The following is a 22,979-nucleotide window of genomic DNA, read 5'->3' on the forward strand; positions in this document are numbered from 1 at the left end:
AGGGGAATTAGTGTTTTAGAAAGTAAGAAAGGATTAACAGCACAACCCTCAAATAACAACTCCCTGCCTTCTAATTGGTATTAATTTGTCCGGTATGAACAAGATTGACCTATGAACTGCATGTTTAACAATGGTCTTTATATTCTGAGCACTGTTATCACAAAAGAGATCCAGGCATTTGTCCTTGAGTAAAATTTGTCCCAGAATATGGGTTTCATTATGCAAAGTAGGAACAAAAAAGCCTAAGCAATGGAATAGTCTCCCTCCCTAAGTCATTCCCTTATACAACCAGTTACATGGTAATGAGGGCTGTGATTACAAACATCGTGTCATCATACATGTATACAAATTGATTTCCTACCAGGGAACTTCACTGGAAAAAAAAAAAGTCACTATTACTGAAGACTATGAATTTGGTTTCTTTATGGATAAACACTGCTGAAGTATTTGGTGTATGGGAAAGTGCAGTATTTTTATCTAGAAATCCAAAGCCCTAATCCTAGTTCCAGCTAATGTTATGACATCACTTCATACTTCTGAATTTTATTTCCCAAAAATCCCATTATTCTTTGGAAATGGGGAGTCAGAATTGAAAAACATCAGAAACAGCTAAATAAAGTCAGAAACGTGTTTACTCGCCCTCTTCCTAATAGTCAGGAAGCATCCTTAACTTAATTACCAAACACCAAAAGATATGACAATTGGATGACTGGTAAATATGCATTTTTCAGATACTTCGTATGATTATCAGAAATTGCTGCTCTACAGGAAATTCTGCACCTACCCAGAGGTGTTATCTAGGAGAACTATTCCAACTTTGAGTGGACCTCAATATAATATTTGTATGTTCTTAATATGTAAGAGACAGCAAATGTTTTCCATAAAGCACCAGATAATAAATATTTTAGTAAGCACTAGATGGTAAATATTTTAGAATTTGCAAGCCATACAACTCTTTTTCACAATTACTCAATTCTGCCCTCTCACACAAGAACAGCTGTAGTCAATGCATAAATATATAAGTGTGGCTATGTTCCAAAAAATTAATATAAAAAATAGTCAATAGGCCAGATTTAGCCAATGGGTTATATTTTGCTGACCTCTGTTCTAGACTTTCTTAATGCCACAGTATTCATCTGTTGTCATATATAAATTTAATTTTTCCTGATTTCTGTTTAACCTATTAATATGTTAGGAAATGTTATATAGTACATTGTGAACCTGTTGTCACACTGTACATGATTTTATCTAAATGTTTGTTTGATCTAATGATATTTAGTCATTATTATTATATCATGAAACTGTTGTCATGTTATATATGAAATGTTTAAAACCTTTGTTTGTTAATATCTTTAGTCAATAACAAACACACCTTGAGGTAACAAGCATCTTGAGTTAACTATCTATTGGGTAATGTAGCCAGTCCTCTTCTCTTTCCTTAACTCTTTCTAATCAAAGTGGTTTTACATAATATAGTATTGGGAATAAGCCTATTTATTCTATCCGAGTCTTTCTTGATACTAACCATGTCCTGTGATAGTTTTTATCTTTTCAAACTGAATAGTTCTGATCTTCATGATTTGTTCTTAAATAACCCCCTCTCCCTCATTTCCTTGATCATTTGAAATCTTTATCACCGAGTCTCTTTAGGCTTTGTGAGTCCTTGAAGTGTAGTGACTAGACTGGAACACATGGTCCAGGTTGCCCCCGTCATCTCTTCCTAATGACGTCTGGTTATACCTTTTGACCGCAACAAGCAATAAAAAAAAAAGTAAAAAGCATGAAAGTAGGGAAGATACTGAGAAAGCCCAGAGGGTTATGGAAGAGCAAAATGGACTATATGGAGCAGGGGGGCAACACTAACTCTTGCAAAACATTCTGAACTGATTACTAATGCATTCCATAATTCCTTTACATCTTAGCTGTGACCACAGGTAAGCTTTCGGGAGTGTTGAAAAGAGTAAGAACAAAACCAACATCCTGCTTTGCCTAGGAGGAATCCTGTAGTAATTTAGAGTGAAGAGCTCTGGTAAGACTTCATCTCTGTTAGATACCAACCATGCAAAGAGTTTACACACAAATAATACATCTTCTATGGGTTGTGAAAATCTAGAACATAGTTTAGCACAATAGGCTAAGTTACTCTGGAATGAGCCCTGTTGCCCAGACAGGACTGCACCGCTAATCTGGGAAGATCTACCTTTGCACTGAATTCTTTCTTCTGCCCTCTGGTCAGTTACAGAGGGACTATGTTGTCATCGAAGCTCCTGTGCAAGGGTTCAAATTAAAACTGATCATAATCATCATTGGGAGTGAGCCTACAAAATTTATTAATTTATCAAACCCCTTAGACACTGTGCTGGGTGCTAGGAAAATAATAGTGTGCAGAATGATCTCTGCCCATAGAGAACTTACAATATAATGAGGAAGTAGATGTCAATCAAATTTGTATACATTTCTAAGTATAGTTAAGACAACAAAGAAGAGGCATATTATTCTCTAAGAAAGCAGCCCTGAGAAAGTGATAATGGACCTAAGATCAAAATGGGAAGGAAGTTTCCTCATCAAGAGGAGCAGCATGTGCAAAGGCACTGAGACAGGAGAGAGTATGCTAAACGTGGGGAAATAAAAGAAACACAATGTGACTGAACCAAGTTGAATCAGGATGAGAAAAAGCTGGAGAATGAGAGACAGAGAGAAAGGCCAAGTCATACAGGATCTTGATTACCTTTTCATGTCAATGAATCAAGATTTGTGTTTACTCTTAACATTTTCAAGGAGCAATAGGAAGCCTCTGGGGTGTTTGAAAAAGAGGGCTGGCATGATCCAGTTGGTGTTTTTTAAGACTACTGCAGGAAGTGAGGGTAAATGCCTTTGGACTTAGAGGTTAAGGTAGTTGGTAAGAGAGATGAGCAATGACAGTAACTGGCCTAGTCGGATTTTAAATTATTGACTGGAAGATGGCCTAAGACCACTCACCCTCACACAGGTAGGATGTTTTTCCTTCAGGAACAAGTGGAAATGAACATTGTACCACACTGCTTCATCGACACCCTCCAGTGAGTTTGAATTCTTTGGGATCCCAGTCACATACTTAAGGACAAAGAGGAGATTTAACTAACTTCGGTTTAGGAACTCTATAGACATGGTTTCCTTTAGTGTTTAGTTGGTATTTCCAGCTCTATGAATTATTTCCAGCAGTAAGTCTCAAATACCCTGTTGGTCTTTGAGGATTTGTTTCTTAGTTTTTCTCTGCCTACCTCCTGATGCTCATTTTGCCTCAGGAGAAGAATATTTTCTAGATCAATGGACTCTAAACAATTTGATTTTATTTGGTACTTTAAGGAAATGAAGAAAGTAGTTTTGCCTAAGAATATAAATGCTTGATCTTTAGCATATTATAGAGTGGATTCCTAAAGTTGGTGAAAGGTTAGAAAAATGAATTTTTATATAGGCTTAGAATTTTTATAATATTTTTCTGACATTTTAGAATGGGATAAAGAAAATTGTTATCACCCATGATTTCATCACCCAGGAAAGAGAAATCATTGTTTATAGATGGTAAATTTTTTTTCCTTTCTCATATTTTAAAAAGTTAGGAATATAAATTTTTGAAATATTTGTTCTGCATCTGTGAAGTATGTCATTGATATTTTAATTGGCATTGCATTGAATCTACAGATTGCTTTGGGTAGTATGGACATTTGAGCCCATCAGTGGATGAGTGGATCAAAGACTGCTACATTTACACAATGGAATACTATGCAGCAGAAAGAAAGAAGGAATTCCTGCCCTCCATGACAGCATGGATGGAACTGGAGAGTATTGTGCTAAGTGAAATAAGCCAGGCAGCGAAAGACAAATACCATGTGATCTCACCTATAAGTGGACCTAATGAACAAAACAAACACATGAGCAAAATAGAACCAGTGACATGGAAATAAGGAACAAACTGACAGTGACCAGAGGGGAGTGGGGAGGGAGAAAACAGGGGGAAGAAGAAGGATCTAGTCAAGGAATGAATATAAAGGACCCATGGACATGAGCAACAGGGTGGGGATTTACTGTGGGAGTAGAAGTTGGAGTGGGAGGTGGGGGAGGGGAGACCAATGGGGGGAAAATTGGGACGACTGTAATTGAACAACAATAAAATTTTTTTAAATAAAAAACAGAAAATATTAAGAATATATTATATATAGATTTTATAAACTTTTAAAACTAATATTATTTGATAGTTATATATATGTATATGTCAATAAATAGTTCTCAAAACATGTTTTTAAGCTTATCTAATATTCTACCAGATGAATGTACTGGTTTTTGCCAATTTGATAATTCTAAAATAATAGTAATTTTTATATTTTTTATTATCAGGATAATTTATTTTTTATACATTTACCAACGTTCATATTTCTTCTTTTATGAATTACCTTTTCATGTCAATGTATCAAGATTTGTATTTGCTCTAAATATTTTCTTAATTTTTAAAAATATAAACTTTTTATATTGTACGATATCAATATTTTTAAATATTTTTCATAAATTTTTTTCACAATTGGTGATTGTTTTTTAATTCTGTTTAAAATATTTTTGACAAACAAATGTATACGTTTTTGTGGCTTAAGGGCTACTAATATTTTCCTCTGTGATTACTTTTTAGCTGTTTACTCAACAAATACTGACTGAGTGTTATGTGTTAGACACTAAGCAGGATAGTAGGAGTAAAACAGGAAACAAGGTAGAGGTGGCTTTGCTTTCTCTGCACGTATAGTCTCATGAGGGAGACAGACAAACAAAACCCAGGCTGTTAGAACATAGACATTATAAGCTATGCAAGAGGAGGTACAGAGTGGCAGGAGGCACCTAATCCAGACTTTGGGGTAAGATAAGGCTTCTAGAAGACAGTAACTTCCTAGCTGAACATGAAGAGACAACGGCAATGTGAACTGGGGCAGAGGAAACAGTATGTGCAGATGTGCATGCAGTGACCTAACGGCTGGATGTTCTCTCAGCCTAGAACATGGAGTGTGTGTACGTGTGAGGGGATGAGGGGAGCGGTGGTCATGAATATGGACAGACCATTGGGGAGGCTGTCACAGTAGCTGGGAGAGAGGCAATGACGATGGGTGGGGAATGTGTTAACTAATTCATCCTCTTTCTTTGGATAAGTGATGCTTCAGTTATAGATAAAGTTCTTAGGCATATCACACTATCTATTGCAGAATAATTTGTTTAGTTTTATTGTTATGTTTGTTCTTGGGCAAGCACCAAGCTGATTTTGAGTTTTATGAAACATAAACTGGTAGGGGATGTAACCTCCATTACTTTTCATTTTAATGTTCTCCTCGATGAACTCTAAAATGTGTTTTTAAGTTAGAAAAGTATATGTATATATAATATATATGAGTATAACTTGTATATGTGTACATATTATGTGTACAGTCATGCTGCATAACAACATTTTGGTCAAAAATGGACCACCTATAGGAGAGTGGTCCCATGAGATTATAACAGAGCTGAAAATTCCTATCACCTAGTGACATCATAGCTGTTGTAAGGTTGTAGTACAATGAATTACTCATGTGTTTGTGGTGATACTGCTGTAAACAAACCCAGTACTCTGCGGGTTGTATAAAAGTATAGCACATACGATTATGTACAATACAGAATACTTGGTAATGATCATGACTATGTTACTAGTTTATATATTTACTATACTATACATTTTATCATTATTTTAGAGTGGACTCTTTCTACTTATTAAAGAAAAAGTTTGCTGCTGTAAAAGAGTATGCCATGTTCCTCACGTCTCATGTTAGCCATGTCTCTTGATTGCATCATTTTCTCTCGTGGTTGAGTTAATCTCCTGTTTTGTCTATCATGGCCCTCAAGTGTACAAAATCCACTGTTAACATTGCCAGTAAGACATTGAGTGATTGGCCTGGAGATGACATTAAAAGTGATCGAGGATGACAAAGGTGAAAAATCAGTAACAGTTATTGTTCACCAGTCAGGCATGTCCCATTCCACCATAGCTACAACCTTGAAGAACAAAAACAAAGTGACAGAAGCTGTTAAAGATCTGTCTCATTGAAAGCAATAAGACTAACAAGAATTTGAGAAGGGTCTATATCAGACACAGGAAAATGTCTAGTGACACGGATTAAATATCAGACACAGAAGCATAGACCTCTCAGTTCTATGACAATCACAGCAAAAGCAAAAGTTTGTTTGCAATGTTGAAAAAAGGAAGGCTGGAGAGTTGTACTTGCAACCCTTTCTCTCTCCCACAATACCTCACGCTCTTTCTTTCCAACCTGGGCCTGACATAATGGTTCCCACAAAGGAAGGTGACAAGAAGAAGAGGGGTCATTCTGCCATCAACAAGGTAGTGACCAGGCAATACAGCATCAACATGCACAAGCGCATCCATGAAGTGGGTTCCAAGAAGCATGCCCCTTGGGTACTCAAACAGATCCAGAAATTTAACATAAAGGAGATGGGGACTCCAGATGTACACATTGATGCCAGGCTCAACAAAGGTGTCTGAGACAAAGGAATAAGGAAGTTCTCGAACGTGTCTGGGTGTGGTTGTCCAGAAAACATAATGGGGATGAAAGTTCACCAAACAAGTTCTATATGTTGTTCACCAATGTACCTGTCACCACTTTCAAAAACCTACAAATAGTTCATGTGGATGAGAACTCACTGTGGATAATTCAGTAAAATTATAAAACAGCAGGAAAAAAAAGGAAAAAAGTAGGCTGGACGCAACTGCAATATTGAATTCACTGCTAGTGCTGGGTGGTTTAAATAATTCAAGAGTCATTCATTACACAATGTGAGAGTGAGCGGTGAGTTTGTATGCACTGATGAGAAGGCAGCTGAAGAATTTTTGAAAGTGATATTTAAAGCTGCTTGTGGAGGAAGATTACCTGCCAGAGCAAATATTCAACATGGATGAAACCTCCCTATTCTGGAAACAGGGGTCTGAAAGGACTTTCAACCATAAGGAAACCAAGTCAATGCTAGGTTTCAGGGCTTCTAAAGACAGAAGAACAGTCTCGTTTGGGGGCCATGTTGCAGGCTACATATTTAAACCCTTTTCTATCTGGCACTGTGAGGGCCTTCAAGAGGACCCCTTAGCACACACTGCCGGTGCACTGCAAGAGCCAATCATGGGTGACCCAGCTTTTCTTCCAAGATGCCTTCCTGAATTGCTATACCAGCAAAATGGAGAAGTTCTCTTTGGAGACTAACACACTTTTCAAAATGTTGTTTATTGCTGATAACGCTTTCAGACATCCTCCTGGTATTGATGAGCCTCATCTCAATAGTAAAGTGGTGTTTCTCCATCCAGACACCACCTCTTTGATCCAATCAATGGACCAAGGAGATACAACAACTTTTAAGGCCTACTGCCTGAGGAGATCATTTGCCCAGGCCATTGCTACAATGGGGGAAGACACTGAGAAGATATTGATGCTATTCAGGAAGGATTAGAATGCCTAAGGCTGCAACAAGAACTTTGCTTGGGCTTGGGGTGATATCACCAAACAGTGTCTGAATAGCATCTAGAAGAAGACACTCAAGAGGTTCATCTATGATTTCACAGGACTTGTCAAGGATGAGAGGTTTGCAAAAATGAGCCAGGCTGTGGTTGAGATGGCAAACAACTTTAACCTGGGTGTGAATGAGGATACCAGCAAGGAGCTGTTAGGGGTGGCTCCTGGGGACTTGAGTCATGACGAGTGTTGGAACTGGAACCAGAACACATAGCTGAAGAAGAGGCAAGAGAAAACTGCAGGAGGAGAGTAAGAACCCTAAGAAAATTCACAGTGAAGGGCTGAGCAGAAGCTTCAGCAGCTCTCAACCAGCTCTTTCAAAACTTTGGAAACATGGGCCACAACACCAGGTTTCTGTTAATAGAGAGGAATATTCATGATGCATTATCTGCTTACAAGTAAATCTATGATGAATAAAAGAAACAAACTCAGCAAATCACCAGGGACATATTTCTAAAAAGAGTGACACCTCCTCCAAAGGAGCCTCAGACAGGTCTTCCAGGAGCCAATCCAGAAGGCACTGTTGTCACGGGGAGATGACCGCTGCATGCGTGTTATTGCCCCTGAAGGCTTTCCAGTGGGACACCACGTGGAGGTGGAAGACCCTGTTTAGGTCTAGGTTAATGTGTGTGTTTGTGTGCTAGTTTTTAACAAACAAATTTAAATAGTAAAAAAAGGAAAAAGAAAAAAAAGAAAAGAAATTTAATTTAAAAATGGAAGAAAAGATTAAAAGTAAAGACACAATGAAAGACACAGGCAGGACAATGGGGTAACAGAGTGGGGATGGGCTGTGGGAGAAGGGGTGGGGGTGGGGGGAGCAATGGGGGAAAAAGTGGGACAACTGTAATAGAAAAAACCAATGAATAAATTTTTTAAAAAAGAAAAAAATTAAAATATAAAAACACAGGCATCTCTCTTTAGTGATTCATACATTCATTATGTCCTAATGAAGACCTATATGGTATGGACTATAAAAAAAAAGAATAAGAATATAAAGAAAAAATATTTTTGTACAGCTGTATAGTGTGTTTGTGTTTTAAGCTAAGTGTTATGAGAAAAGAGTCAAAGTTAAGAAAAATTTAAAAGTTTATAAAGTAAAAAGTTACAGTAAGCTATAGTTAATTTGTTATTGAAGAACAATATTCTTTTAAGTGTCATGTCACTGAAGAGTACAGTGTTTAAAGTCTGCAGAAGTATGTCCCGGGCCTTCACATTCACTCCCCACTCACTCCAGCCCTGCCAGCTCTGTTCACGCTAAGTGCCCTAGGGAAGTGTACCATTTTTATCTTGTATGCTGTATTTTTATGTACCTTTCAAATGTTTAGATACACAAATACTATGCTGTTACAGTTGCCAACAGTATTCAGTACAGAACATGCTGTACAAGGTTATAGCCTGAGAGCAATGGGTAGACCATAGAGCCAAGGCTACACCATCTAGGTCTGTGTAAGTGCACTCTTTGATGTTGGCACAGTGACAGAAACCACCTAATGACACATTTCTCGGAGTGTATGCCTGTTATTAAGCAACTCAGGATCACACACACACACACACACACACACACACACACACACACACACACAAAGTCTCCCGTGTCTCCTATTGGTAATTTGGAAACGTGTGAAATCTATAGATCACTTATGGAAAAAAAAAATTGCATTTCTTTTTATATCTAATCAGCCCACAAAAGAGCTTTGGCCATCTTACTTTAGTTTTCTATTTTGTGCCAAAATGCTATAGTTTTATTCATATAGATCCTGCACATTTCTTGTGAGGGTTATTCTTATGTACTTTATAATTTTAATTTTTCATTTTAAATGCATCTTTTTTCCATATCTTCTCTCTGATGTTGTGGAACATATGAAAATTACTAATGTATCTGCATTTTAATTTCTGACTAACTCATTATAATTAATTATAAGAGTTTTTAGTTGATTATAAGAATAACCATAATCATGACGTCTGTGAGTAAGGATAATTTTCCTTCTTCCAACACTTGCATCTAATTTTTGTTTTGGTGTCTTACAACATTGATTATAACTTCATTAAATAATAATAGTGAGCATCCTCTTTTACTATCAATTTTAAAAAGAGTGCCTCTTAGTCTAATATTTTTCAGAGTATGTTCTGTGAGAGCTAATAAAATAAACTTGGGAAATGCTACAAATGAAATCCCTTTCCCAGGGATTTATGATTCACATTAATATAGTAAGAATCTGAGCTCTGCAGTTAGAAAACTAGTTCAGCTGAGTTCAACCCAGAATTTCTAAAATGCATTTGACCACAGAAATACTTTTTCTCTTATTTAGAAATTTACCTCAGTTATGACAGTCAAAATTAGTTAATTTGATCTTACTTTTTCCAGTATTTTGTGAATATTTGTATCTATCTTTCCTCATACTATGGTTTGAGGAAACCATAGTTTTGCCGTTATTTTCCCAATAACTTGGAAGATACACATCCACTCTTTTATTTCTACAAATGATTATACTTAAGATTTTCAAAACACTGCTGCTTATATTTTATACTTACTAATGACATGACCATTGACTTTTTAAGTCAAGTTCAGATGAAATGGTATGTTTGAATAACTCCATCACAAATGAAAATCTTAATTCACTTTTACTTCCTTCTCAATCTCTCCTCGATATTTATAAAAATTACTTAACACTTTTTATTCAAGTTACTGTCAATAAATATTTTATATTATGTGACTTATTTTTTGTAAATTATTTATCTATTCAGCAATGTAATCATATTTATAATATGTTCCTAGGCAGTTCTATGGTTACCTGGTTTTCTGCATCCATTAGCTATCATCCTTTTACACCATAAATAGCTCATTTTTGACATCTTATTAGTTCATCTCTAAGGCAGCTAAAGGATATTTTCAAGAATTATCATGAGTAGGGCAAGTAAGCCATATATTTTTTTAATTCCTTGGTTGACCTCCACAAAGTGCTTTTGGCTTTCAACATAAAAAGGGAATGATTTGTCTGGGTATAAAATTTCTGTCTCACCATCCTTTTAATCTCTCATATTTAACCAAGTAGTGGAAAGTCTTCTGAGTTCATCCATATTTTTGTTTCTTAGTAATATGTTTTTCTTCCTGGATAGTTATGGATTTTACTTTGTAAGTCAAACATTTTATCATAATGTGTCTAAGTGTGAGCTCTTTTCACTGATTTTGGATAGTGTTTGCTGAATCATTTCAGTTTCCAGAGTCAGGTATTCTGTTAGCACTGGGAAGATTGTTTTTTTATTTCTTTTGTAATTTTGAATAGTTCTTTGGTTATATCTTATTTATTTCTTTTAAAAGTATATTTTAAATTTTGAATGTCTTTTTTAGAGATATTAGTTATACCCTATGAAATACAATGACTAAGTGTATACTTTGGTCAGTTTTGCCAAATGTATATATGTGAGTAAACCATATCCCTGTTAAGATTTAGAACATTTCCATCGCTCCAGAAAATTTCTTAATGCCTCCTCCCAGGCAATCTTAATACTGGAAGTAACCACTGATCTGATTCTTATCACCTAAGATTAGTTCTGCCTATTCTGAATGTCATATAAATGGAATCATACAATGTTATGTGTACAACTTCTTTTACTTATATTTTTTCAGATTTGTCCATGTTGCTTGTATCAATAATTCATTTCACTTATTGCTGAGTAATATTCTATTATATGACTACACTACAATTTGTTTATTCATCTCCTGTGTGTGGATACTTGTCTATTTCCTCTCTGGATCTATTATAAATAAAGCTGCTGTTAACATTCTTGTGAAGTTTGTTGTGAACATACTTTTTAAATTTTTCTTTGGATAATTACTTAGGAGTGGAATTTTGAGGTCAAATGGTGGGAATGCATTTAACTGTTAAGAAACTGCCAACAGTTTTTCAAATCAATTGTTTCATTTTCCACCCCTACCAACAAATTATGAGTTTCAGTTGCTCTGTGTCCCCACTAACATTTCGTGTTGCCACGTGCATTTTAACTGTCTAGTGGGTGTGTGGTGCAGTCTCCCTGTGATCATTGGTCTCTTTTTCACGGGTACACATGAACCCTAATTTTATTCTGTTCCTCATTTTCTGGATCTACCATCTCTTATCTCATTTATTCCTTTTAGGAAGTACAATGGAGAACTTCTTTATTTTAGCGAGTATCTGATTCTGTTTCCCACAGCACCAGTTTTACTTCTTCCTGACTTCAGTGAACATATTAATACTTGTATTTTTGGCTTCCCTATGATCAATCCCTCTATATTTCACCCATAACCTTTTTCCTTCCATCTTTTTATGTCATAAGAGTCACCTCTCTTTCTTCAATGTCTTTTTTCTACATCAGTGGAAGACGTGAAACAGTTTTCTAAAATTACCTCTGAGATGGTCTCTCAGTTCCCTTGTGATGCACTTTTTCTCCTGTCTCTGCTGTTTATTTGTCATGTGTACTCATCCAGAAATGAAAATCAATCTATTTAGACCCAGTGTTTGTGGACACATAGCATGTGTAATGTGCTCCTAAACCTGCTCACTATGTACTAGGCTCTAAGTCCTCTGACCCACAGCTGGAGGGCAGAATAACATGTCCTAGTTCAATATCAGCTCCTAACAGGAATGTGGTTGAGATAGAATCTTCTCTTCCCCCACTGCCTGTTCCCCTCCCCTCAACAGAAAGAACATGAAAAGTCATTATCTTTGGGACCCCTTCTCTCAGGACTCTTCCTCTCCACCCCCCACCCCAGCCTTTCTTGTTGAACGTGTGCCCCTAGATTTAGTGTGTTACTACTCAGTCTTGTAACATCCCAGTTTATTTTCTTCTGGGGGCTGAGATTTTTAAACAAATATAGATGGGATTACTTGCTGGGTTGAAGATGGTTTTGTTCAGCCGAGGATGACTAAATAACTTTCAGGAAATTATTAGAATGAATTGTCTCCCTACCTTCTTTGAAGCCAAAAGTTTGTTTCTGTTTTCAGCAGCAAATCCTGTGTTGATTAATAACTATAATTCTCAGTTCAGTGCCATGAGTCATGTTAATCTTAATATTTATTTCCAGGGTCTGTCTGTGAATGACTATAGGTCTTGGTTTGGGGCATTGTCTAGAGATTTCCTTCTCTCCCCTCTTTTACCCCACATCTTTATAAGGAGTCAAAAGTAGGGACTTCTTTCTAAAACTCTAATAAATATATTTTTAAATCCTTTCAAGTTTTAGATTTTATTATTCTATACATTTCCCCCATGGATCTTAACCAAATTCCTCATTTAATTGAACCCAAGTTTGTATGAACAATTAATCTGTTTATTTTACCTATACATAAACTCAGATATGTAATGGTTACTCTAACAGTCTTTAGCATTTTAAAGTGTTTACAGATTACTAAATGTCCTTGGGGGAAAGGACATTTCCTTTTCCTGGGTTGGCAGAAGGCTAGTTAGCCATGTTTTTATTACTTTCTTAAAAGGATGCTCGGTGTATGTCTTGAAGGATATGGCATTATTGTCTTTGTGTTGCCAAGTGAAAAATTCAAGTCACCTAATATTTAGAAAGTAGACATATAGAGATACATAAGACAGGGTCTCTTGCATTGGGTCATTCAAAGTCTTCCTCTTCTCTCTACCATTGTCACATGTGGAACTGGTCAGTCCAGTGCTTGGAATTTGTGACATTTTCCATTTTGTTTAAAAATCTTTTGAATATCATGCAAATTCATTTTTTTCTCTTAGGATTATGTCTTTTAGGTCTACTAGGAAAGCATTTGACTCTGACATTATATACCATTGTTCCTTGGGGGTAATACGATTGGTGAGGTGAAAGTCGTTACAGAATAACACTAAAAGGCCCAGAAAGTATGACTGAATTATCAGCACAGCTTTAGCAGCATCCTGTAGGTATCCTCTGCTTTGTACAATGAAAATGCCAAACACTACCCCTACCTGAACACTCCACCATCATGTGTAAGTATGTATCATATACTCTTAGCCCAAGATACTTGTCTAATCCAGAAGTAAGGCAACAAATTTCAATTCCAAGCTTTTTCTAAGAGAAAAGTTTCACACAATTAGCTTTTGAAATATATATTCCTTAAGGTATCATAAAAACATTGTCCTGTAAAACATTGTCCCTCCCTTTGATGAATTCTCTTATCACCATCAATAAAAATAAGAGTTACGTTGTTCTCTTCATGACCTTCAAAAAAAAATCAATCTTGACTTGCAACACCAAGGATACCAAACAAAGGTTCAAGGAGAAAAACATTAACCACCTGCCTGAAATATTCAGTATAGCAATTCTGACCTTTTGGTAAAGACTCAGATTTTTCATATTTGTCCACCAGATGCAAAGAGGAGCTTTGTTACTATATTCAAGAAGGAAATTGGTCTCTCTAATAGGTTTCTTGCTCCATATAAACTATTGCTTTTTTTATACAGATGGTTGACAAGTTATTAGCAAAACTATGTTAGCCTAGCACAGAACCCCTTCAGTTCTGCATTAACAACTATTGGACCATCATTTTGTAGTTTCCTGCTCCCCTTTACTCCATAACTGGTAGATAATACTCCAGACTACAGAGGGGCAGGCTAGTGTTGGATCCAAAGTTTTGGCATGACAAGATATTTGCTATCTGCCTCCTTATGATAATTTCAGATACAGCATAATCATTTCTGGCCATGGAAGGAGCTCAGCATATCTCTGTCCCTCATCCCTTTTCTTCCATCCAGTGGGTCTTGCTAGTTACTCACTCCACAAAATGTCCTGCTGAGCAAGGCATCTTCTGTGGACATTATTACTTATGGCATAACCACATATTTGATGGTATCTTAAGGATTTTTTTAACCATATTTTGCCAAGAACCCAACTTCTATAACACAGGAATCCATTCAGTTTCCTAGTGCCTGTAGAAAAGATCAGCCTCATATTTCTGAAAGGGAGAGGTCTTTCTCAAACAATGGAACATTTGCAGCAACATGTCAACAACGTGGCCAGTAATTGGTACTCCTTCCAGAGCCAGATGAAAGATGTGGCTGGCTCAGATCCTCTCCTCTCCCTAGTGCCCTTTCGGAGCAGGATGTACCAGATCACAAGATCAACTATGACAGTGAGAAGCCATCAAAGATTTATAACATTTTTAAGAACAAGGACATGAATGGGGTCATCGTACAACATCCCCAATTTGATTGCCAGAGGACACATACTCCAATAACAGAGGAATTTCCACTGACATTTTCAGGCACAAAGAAAATAATTGCCACTTGAATTTTTCAGACCTTCAGAGGATTATAGGAACAGCCCAAGGCTTCACCTCAGTCATGTCTTTAGTAAGAGCTTCATTGTTAGCATATCTTGTATCGTTAGTTTAATTTCAAATAGATGCCCTCACATATTTTTCTAAGATAGAAAGGAGCCACATTGTGGTCACCATTCTTAAGAGATATATGTAAAATGGATTCATTTAATCTCTCAATTGTTCGTACAGCTGTTGTGCACCCACCACGAGCTGGACCCTATGTCAGGCATTCATATGGAAAGGTGACCATTCTTTACCTTCAAGAAACACACAGTCTAAGGGAGGAGAGGGCTGGGATACAGTCATGGACATAAGTTGGGGGTGTTACTGAACAAGAAGCGAGTCAGGAGGAGACCCACAGGGGAAGTAGCACAAAAACCTTACAGGGATGCACATGTCCCTTATATTTTGGGCAATTGCAAGTAGTCTGAGAAGTGGAACACGCAAAGAAGTGGGAAGTGACAGCCAGTGTGGCTGAAGAGAGTAGGTCAGTGTCAGATTGCAGAGAACTTTGACTATTGTGCTAAGTGGTTGGATCTGTGATTTGGGGATTCACGGCAGAAGACTTGAAGTCAGGCCTTTGGATTCAGAGGCATGCTTTTCTTTGCTGGATTGCACTGTATTTGAAAAGGATCAACTCAACACAAATATATAAATTCATGTTAGAAGCAATTGATGAGTTCTCTTACTATCGCTATCTTCTGGATGAGGAAACTGAAGCAAAAAGAAGTTAAGCAACTTATTTAAAGTCGTACAACTAGTCAGGTGATCCCAGGCAATCTGGCTTCGGAGTCTTTGACCTTCACTACAACACTTTACCCTCTCTTGCTCTAGAGATCTTTGTGCATTTGTCTGTGTTCTACTAATGTTAGTGGCAGCAAAAAGGGCTGCCTTCCAGAATAAACCCATGACTGGCCAAGTTGCAAACTAAAATGTCTGATATCTATGACGACACTGGTGTTAGGGTCCAGAAATAAAGGCTACTCCCAAGTCATGTTTCCAAATATCTTTTTCTTTATTCTTTCATGGTTATTTCAAAGCAGATACCTAGAGCTGGGATGCCTCACGCTGTTAAGGGCAGAGAAGCGCTGTAAGGATATTAAGAGGGTGTTGGCAGCTTTGATGAGACCTCTGAGCTGCTACAAATATTGCAGTTGTTTTTACTACACAAGATGTTAATGTAAAAGACTAAATATCTCATAGAAATATTATGTGCCTGATAAATATTAGTTTTTGGCTTTGTTTAAAGATTCATGGAGACAATGATTGAAAAGACATTGGGTGTAAACTGAAGTCAACGCAGAACAAACAGGTCCTACAAGTGCTTCTCTTTATGCGTTGCTATTGATAACATCCAGACAGTCCTTAGGGCTCTCTTCTTGCTTTGCACCCACCAGAGGAGGAGGATATTTTCCTTGAAAGCCCAAATGTTAAGTATACCCTTACAACATGACTCAAATATTGTGGTTTTACAATTCATCTACTGTGTTTTTCATATCTGTCGCTCTTTGATACCTTACTAGAAATCAATATTTGCTGGAATTTCAACGACAATGAGGTATCATGTGGGAGAAGGAGGAGTTGCCCTAAAGGCTAGAACCAGCACAGTGGGAATTGTGAGAGCTGGACATATCTAACAATGTAAAAGAAAAGCTTCCCGTTAACGAGTCTGGTGATATGTACACTGCAACTACTACAGGAAGCACAGACGTCCCTTTCCCCAGAAGTGTTTGAGCAGAAATTGAATAATGATTGGAGGGTGAGGGATACTAAAGTGGAATAAGAGCATATTGTCTAAGGCTGCACTCAAATGACCTCTGAAGTTTCCTCTAGCTCCAAATAATGTACAAGCACTGGCCGGCACAGAGAACTTGAAATTTCACTGTATCAAACCCACCCATTCCATTTAGAAAAGGATCTTTGGTCCATTTTTTGGAAGTAGTTGTCACCTTCATGTTCATTTTGATACTTCTTCGATTTTAATATAGGTTGACTATATAGATATGTAGATTTATATATCTGTGTGTATATGGCAAACACCTTTGACAGCGATTCATTAATTCTCTGACCATCTTTACAGGGTAGAACGTGGATAGGTATTTCTGTGATTATATTGTAGATGAAAAAACTGGAGCCCAGGATCTTCCCACATCCTCCTGTTTCTGGTGCTGTTGGCTGTGGTTCTTTGAATGAAGTCCCTAATTTTGTATGTGGACATTTTGTTTGGTTTTAATAACAATGAAAATTTCTTAAGGGAAACAGGCATGGGGCATTTGGGATGCCTTTCTGTGGAGAGAATCTATCTTTTATTTTTTTACCTTAAAACACATTGTTCTTGGTCCAAGGTTCCCCTTCCTCACACACGGCTAATATTTAAGAGGCGTGTGTTAAATTGAGTCGTCATACTAGAAGTTTACCAGGCACTCGGAACAAAAGGAGACTATGCACAGCTTACACCTGATAAGCATGTACAAGTCCAAGTGTTCTGATAGCAGGGCAAATTTCTGAAAATGTGATGTTTCTGATAGTAACATGATAGAAGTACCAAGATAAATGTACAGGGGTGACCAAGCAGGACTGCCTTCCATTAATCAGCTCTTGCTGGGGTCAAATGATAAATTTCTCAGAGTTATTTGTTGCATTAGGGAGGCTGTGTAAAGCAGAGGTAACTGCTAGATTGAAAGAATTGATTTGTGTTTCCTGTTGCAGTGCTGATTAGGAGTGATAACGAGTTGGTTAAACCTTGCTGGAGAGCCCCAAAAAAATCCACCTGGACATGAACTCTTTTGAGGAATTCATTTCTTTCTGCTTTGGCTTTTCTTATACGAGAAATCTCACCCAGGGATCAAGTACATATTTTGGAGGGTCATGGCTTTGCAAGAGACTGGGTCATGTTCTCTCAAGTCAATGATTTCCCTAGGAACTGAGTGCCTTCCTAGAACTGAGGTATCTTAGTAGAGACTAAGTCAAGTACATAAGCCCAGTCCCTAGGGCCTCTCTGTGTTCCCGGCCAGCACAGGCCTTATCTCTTGCTATCTTCATTAGCAGTCCATCAGTCTTTCCCCTGGCTCTCAGCTTAGGCAAGCACACACCAGTGCCAGCTGCCTTGTCTTTCACTGCTGAGACAACCCCCCAAATAAGCCTATGCTAACTCTGGTGGAAATTCCACCTTTTTATTTCTTGTCCAGCTAGTTGTCAGTTCCCCACTTGCACCTTACTCCCTTGCCCCAGAGCAATGCTTGGTATGCCTGGGTCAGTCACCCTGGACTCTCAGGACGGCACCAGGAAAGTGAGTGAGTGAACTCGTATATGCTTTATGCAGCTTCCCCGAGTCACAAAAGAGGGATCCACATTTGTAGCCATTCTTGTGAGACAGGAGGTTCCTCAGTAACACACTTTATTGTCCTAACATGGGAGAAGAAATAGAGAAGGTTTCCCATAGTGGATTTCTTCTCACTCCTGCATCCTGCCTGTTTTTTGTGGAGTACTTACAGGGATTTATTTCCATTCCATTGTCTCAGCAACTCCAGGAAATATATATATTCTAGCTTCATTTTTTGGAGATAAAGAGACTAAGGCAAAACAGTGAAGTGGCATGCCCGTGACCACGTGGCTGATAAACAGCAGGGCCAAGGCTTGGACTCTGGTCTTATGACAGATGCCTTGTCTGGCTGTCTCCCAGGTTCCCTGGAGGACATCAAAGCATTTGTTATGTTCCAGATGCCATACTAATAACTTTATATGCATTATTGCTTCGACTCATCATAATTTCTGAGGCTGTCATTATTATTCCCATTTAAAGAAGAAACTGGGTTTCAGAGAGCGTAAGTGACTGGTTCACAGTTCCACAGATTGGTAGAGACTGAATCCATCTCTAGACGTGAGTGTTGAGCCATGGAATTTGCTGGTGCCATAGAGCTAAACATTGGGAGAAAAAGCAGGGCCTTGTGAACAGAGTCCTGAGCAAGAAGAATAAAAGATCTGAGTCCGAGTTCTAATCCTGCTCCTATTCATCTGGGCAATCTTGAGCAAATCTATTAACTCTTCTTTCAGACTATTGGCTCCTTGTTTTAAAATGAGGCTGGTACAATTTGCCCTGGTATCTCGCAGGGGAGGATCCATTCAGGCCAGACATGCTTAGGGTCTCTCCAAGCTGGAGAGCTCCACACAAAGGCAAGTTATCATCCTTAGTGTTAGAATGAGAACTACTACTTTATGTCATGACACCTCCCAGCAATGCCCAGAAAATCTGGCCTCTCCCCTGCTCCCGCCCTCCGGCCGCAGCGGCCAGATCCACTTGGTTAAAAAGAGCTTTGCTCACAGAGAATGTCCCCATGAAATTATCTCCCTTTCCTTACAGTATAAGAACTCAGGAAGTGAAATTAAGCTGCCCTTTACAAGGAGTATATGTCTGAGCACCCTCTCCTGGGCCACTGTGCAAAGCAATAAACCCTATTATTCACTGCCCTGAGAGTGTGTATGTTCTGAGAATGACTAACAGCCTTCCCTCACCCTAGAGTAAATAAGACTCTTAGAGGGAATGTTCTGGGACAACTTGTGGCCAAGACAGAATTGATTTGTTCTTGTGTCAAAGGTCATTACTATTACAAGAGTTGCCATTAACCAAATGCCTCCTATGGGAAAGGTACATTAACTACATTATTTCCAACGTTCACAAAGTAGAGAGTGAAGTAGTTTTACTCCCATTTTACAAAGGGAGAAACTAAGGTTCTGGGAGAACTTCCCAGAACCTCAGAGCTAATAAGCTTCACACTGGTCTTCTTGCCTTGTCTTCCATTCCTTGTTGTCAAACAGCAAGCCAGTTTCAAAGGGCCGTTGCTCCTCCAGTGCTACCATCCTTTCTGCCAGTCATCAGAGCCACACAGAGCAGGGAGGACCGGCAGGCATGACAGAAATCCGGCAGGTCTAAAACTCCTGTTCACAATTTGGGTGGGGTCTGGGCTATGACTGACCCTCACCCCTATTTTTTTTCTTTTCGACAATTTATTAAAGCCTTTATTTCTCTTCTATTCATTCAGTCCTGGGCTTCTGTTTAGTCGTAATGATAGGTCTAATATTTTTGGAAATTTTGAGCCCTTGGAGTACAAATTTGGAATCATGGAGGATAAGAAAGCTACAAAATAAGACTGAAAATGATTTTCAGTCTCGATTTCAGGTTTTCAATCGGCTTATTTTGGAATATCCAGACAGGTTGGGTAGTCACTGCTTTGCTCATGTGGTACCAGGTTTTATTTAGAGAACTACAAAGGGCAAAATGTAAAGGGTAAGAACGTATGTTCTTTCTAGTTTTTAATTTCTGAAGGAAAAAGTTTTTAGAAAACCTTTTATAATTCCCCTAAATTTCACTGCCTTGAAGATAAATGTATAGCTCTAAAAATGATACCGTGAAAACCTTTTGATATCACAACTTTAATCAAAGAGATTAGAGGAAATTATTCTTCCCAGGTTTATCATGCCACAAAGTAGCTCACAGCTCCTCCTTTCAGAAAATAACATTTTCCAGTCACATATGTTGTCTGTCTCCCAATCATAACTTTCACGAGTGGGATATCTTAAACCGGAAATGTCCAAATTACACAGCCTGGCTCATGGGGAGAAAAGAAAGACGGTTCACATCGAAGTCTGTTTCTGGGCTCCTCTTGCATTTCTCTTACAGCAGCACTTCTTCACACTTCAGAGGAGCCTGTGGACTTGCAAACTCTATGAGAATCTAATCTTTTGGTGTGTTTTCCCTTACGCTTCCTGCTTCCGAGGAAGAGCAGCCCCGTGCCAGCCCGGGAGCTTCCTGCCAAGGGCCCCTGCCTCCTCTGCGTGCGGCTCCGGAGACCCAGGAATCCAGCACAGGCAGATGACACGCATTCAGCTTGTTGTCTCTTTGCTGTTGCCAGTGTGGTGGTTGTTATGTAGGAACACAGACGTCCGGGGGGACAGGTCAGCTGCCCTCAGGGAAGCTGTCAGGCTTCCTGTCATAAGCGGATCACCAGACAAACAGGTTACCGGGGAAGAGTGTGTGCAGTTCACTGAGAACAACCCCATAGGGCCACGTGACCGATTTTAGAACCCACACCAGGCAGGCATTACCTATTTACTTTCCAGTGGCAAAGAAGGAGCAGGGAGGAAATCGAGACTAGAGGCTAGAGACCGAGTGTTGGAATTCAGTCACAAAAACAAAGCAAGAAACCAAAAAAAAAAAAAAAAAAAAAAAAAAATTTCTTTTCTTTCAGCAGCCCAAATATTTTTTTTCCATGTAAAGAACTGGTATCTCCTACTTAGTCACAAGTTACCAGAAAATAAAATAAATAAAATAAAATAAGATTAAGTGGCCAGTTTATGATATAGCAAGGGCAAGGAAATTAGAGTCCCGAATTCACACTCGTATCTTTGAGAAAGGAGAGAGGCAAAGAGAAAAAGTTGAAAATACCAATGACAGTTGATGAAATAAAGAGACGTTTGAAAATGTCTAGCCAAAACACACCTTTTGTCCAATGCCAACGAGACTACTTGAGCCCATGGAAGGTTATCAGCTTTGCAGCTTTTCTGGGGACAGGAGGCATGTTTCACAGAGTCAAGGGCATGATATAATAGGGTTCTATTTGCTTACTTTGGCAGGTGTAGGACAAAGGCTTTACTAAACAATAATCTGCAAGGGCCTGGGGCCAGCACCAGTTGAGCAGGAAAAGAGAATTTTTCTCTGGAACAAGGGCTTCTCAACCTCCCTGCTCTCAGAGGTGCCCTGAGATGGCCACGGGAGAATACTGCTCTGTCATTGGAGGAGCCGTAAGGAGGCTGAAGGGTGGTGTAGGAGGGATTGGAGAGCTGGCTAGAGAAGTGGCCCATCAGTGCCTACAATGCAATACCTCCACCACCGTCGGGTCAGGTCTTGCCCAGCCAGGCAGTGCTCCTTCAGCTTACCAGGCCCCGCTCTTCTGCCATTGCATGTCCCAGAAGGGCCCTCATGGGCTGATGCAGGTCCAAGGTGGCCAACACAAGTGAGTAGGAAACCCTGAACTTGGCCTTCTGGGAGCTTTGCTCCAGCCTGCAAAATGACTTAGGACACATGATCTGAGCTGCACTCACTGGCGACGGAGGCTGCCGCAAGGGGTGAGGTCTCAGCCACAGGACAAGAACTGTCTCTTGGGGATGGTGCCAAGTTAGGTGGTGGGTTGATCTCCAGCCTCCATGCAGACTTACACCCTGTAGGTCCTTCTCTCCAGCCTCAACGACTGAATGGGCATGATGACAGCACTGCCATTTGTGGTCGAGAGTGACAGACCATAGAAGCTGAGCTGATGAGTGGTGTCATTCTTGCAGACTCAGCAAGAGCACCATTTGGTTGAGCCTGAATCGTTCACCTGAGCCTTAATGGAACCCGTCACTCCCAGACCTGAGCAATGAGGGAACCCTCCCACGGGGAAGCCCTGCAGTTGGACAGACCCGGGAAAGCAGCCAGAAGGGGAGGAGTTGGCCCTGTGGCTGATTAATGTTCAAAGGCAGAAAAAAATAAAAACAAAAAATGATTGTAGCCTCAGACACAATCTCTCCAGGTCCTACAGCTAAGTACCTGGGTGGAGCTGGCCTCAACCCTTCCTTGCCCCTTTGTCTTTTCACTTTTCCTCATGGCTGAAGTGTCTGGCAAATTGATTTATCTTAGATTTTTTTAAAAAGTTGGGGTCAGAGGAAAGTAGTTCCCAGGGATCTACAGGCCCTACCGCTGAGACCCATTCCCGGGGAGAAAGTCTTGACTGGCCTCCTCAGTGCCTTCGCAGCCACACTACAGCCTGCTGAAGGTGGCTTTGGGCTGCTGCTCAGGCTGCAGGCAGGGGTGTTAAGCCTTCCTTCTGCATGGCAATCCTCGTATGGTAGCCTGGGAGACAGGAAGATTACCTCAGCAGAAACAATTCTCCTGAGAAGGCAAGCCTTATTAACTAGGGTTTTGGTTCTGCTTTTGCTCACTGAGGCCCCAACCTCCCCTGGGCCCATACAGTAGCCCCCTTAGTCCTTATCCACGGAGAACAAAAATCCCCAGTGGGTATCTGAAGTCTCAGATAACACCAAAACCCTATTTGTACTGTGTTTTTTCCTATACATACATAACTGTGGT

The 22,979-nt window shown here is 39.2% G+C and overlaps 1 protein-coding gene and 1 pseudogene across 1 annotated transcript in view; both read left to right on the top strand.

Annotated features, from left to right (window-relative positions):
• The window catches only part of PRLR (prolactin receptor), a 150,098-nt gene that overhangs the window by 15,262 nt on the left and 111,857 nt on the right, over positions 1–22,979 (top strand). The window lies entirely within an intron of this gene.
• LOC150008203 (large ribosomal subunit protein eL31 pseudogene) lies at positions 6,332–6,726 on the top strand (annotated as a pseudogene).

Source organism: Furipterus horrens, unplaced genomic scaffold, assembly GCF_987537825.1.
Source record: "Furipterus horrens unplaced genomic scaffold, mFurHor1.1.pri manual_scaffold_5, whole genome shotgun sequence".
Classification (NCBI taxonomy): Eukaryota; Metazoa; Chordata; class Mammalia; order Chiroptera; family Furipteridae; genus Furipterus; species Furipterus horrens.